A 1,542-nucleotide genomic window follows, 5' to 3' on the forward strand; every position below is an offset into this window, starting at 1 on the left:
CCGTGGGCATAGGACCCTCCGAGCCAGGTGCGGGACACAATCTCCTAGTGTGCCGTTTTCCAGGCCCGTTGGAGAAGCGCAGTATTAGGATGGGACTGACCCGATATTCCAGGTGCCGTCTGTTTCCCCTTTCTTTGACTAGGAAAGGGAACTCCCTGACCCCTTGCACTTCCCGAGTGAGGCAATGCCTCGCCCTGCTGCGGCTCGCGCACAGTGCGCTTCACCGTCTGTCCTGCACCCACTGTTAGGCACTCCCTAGTGAGATGAAACCGGTACCTCAAGCAGAAATGCAGAAATCACCAGTCTTCTGTGTCGCTCGGGCTGGGAGCTGGAGACCGGAGCTGTTCCTATTCTGCCATCTTGGCTCCACCCCCCTCTCTGAGTTTATTATTGGTTATTTCATGAAAATTTTTCTTAGGTACACTCAAGGGAATAGCAAACACTAGTTTCTTATCTAAATGGCCTTTAGTTAATATTGAGACTAAATTATACCCCAGGGAGGAGGGTATTTCTAGGTAGAAAGCTCATCTGTATATGGCATCGAAATTGGCCTCCTTCCCCCTGGTGATTTTAATTCCAGTTCAATCTTTTGTAACCATTCTAGGTGACATCTAATCCCCTTTTCCCAAGGTTGCCCTTGAAACATTTGGAGTACACTTTCATTTCTCCTTCTGACTTCCCTATCTTGATATTTTTCTTTCTTTCTTTCTTTTTTTTTTGAGATGGAGTCTTGCTCTGTTGCCCAGGCTGGAGTGCAGTGGCACGATCTTGGCTCACAGCAATCTCTGCCTCCCGGGTTCAAGCGATTCTCCTGACTCAGCCTCCTGAGTAGCTGGGAATACAGGCACTCACCACCATGCCCAGCTAATTTTTGTATTTTTAGTAGAGATGGGGTTTCACCATGTTGGTCAGGCTGGTCTCGAACACCTGACCTCGTGATCCACCCTCCTTGGCCTCCCAAAGTGCTGGGATTACAGGCCTGAGCCACCGCGCCCGGCCAACATTTTTCTTCTTAAGGACACCTCGCACAGTTCCCTAAATACCCAGTGGCCTTCCTGTCATATCCCTTTGATGCAATGCCAAGTTTCCTCCTTGCTTTCCCTCAAATACCTGATATCTTGTCACAGATTTACATGCTCCCTCTTCTCACGATAGTACTTACACCAAAGGAATCATATCCTGTGTGGTCTGGCTGGCACATACAGGTGTGAGATGCTCTCTGGTTGTAGACACTTAACCTGCGTCCTCGGAGTCGGAGACTGCGTTCACTTTCTTGGCCTCCTCTTCATACCGTTAGTTAATGTTGAGCCTGGGGTTGATGTCACCTCTCGATCTGCTTTTCCCAGCTCAATGTTTCCATCTGTCTGTGACCCATTTTATTTTATTTTATTTTATTTTTGAGAAAGAGTCTGTCACCCAGGCTGGAGTGCAGTGGCGCATCTCGGCTCACTGTAACCTCTGCCTCCCGGGTTCAAGTGATTCTCATGCTTCAGCCTCACAAGTAGCTGGGACTACAGGCGTCTGCCACCAAGCCTGGCTAAT

This window comes from Hylobates moloch, unplaced genomic scaffold (assembly GCF_009828535.3).
Source record: "Hylobates moloch isolate HMO894 unplaced genomic scaffold, HMol_V3 SCAFFOLD_1, whole genome shotgun sequence".
NCBI lineage: Eukaryota > Metazoa > Chordata > Mammalia > Primates > Hylobatidae > Hylobates > Hylobates moloch.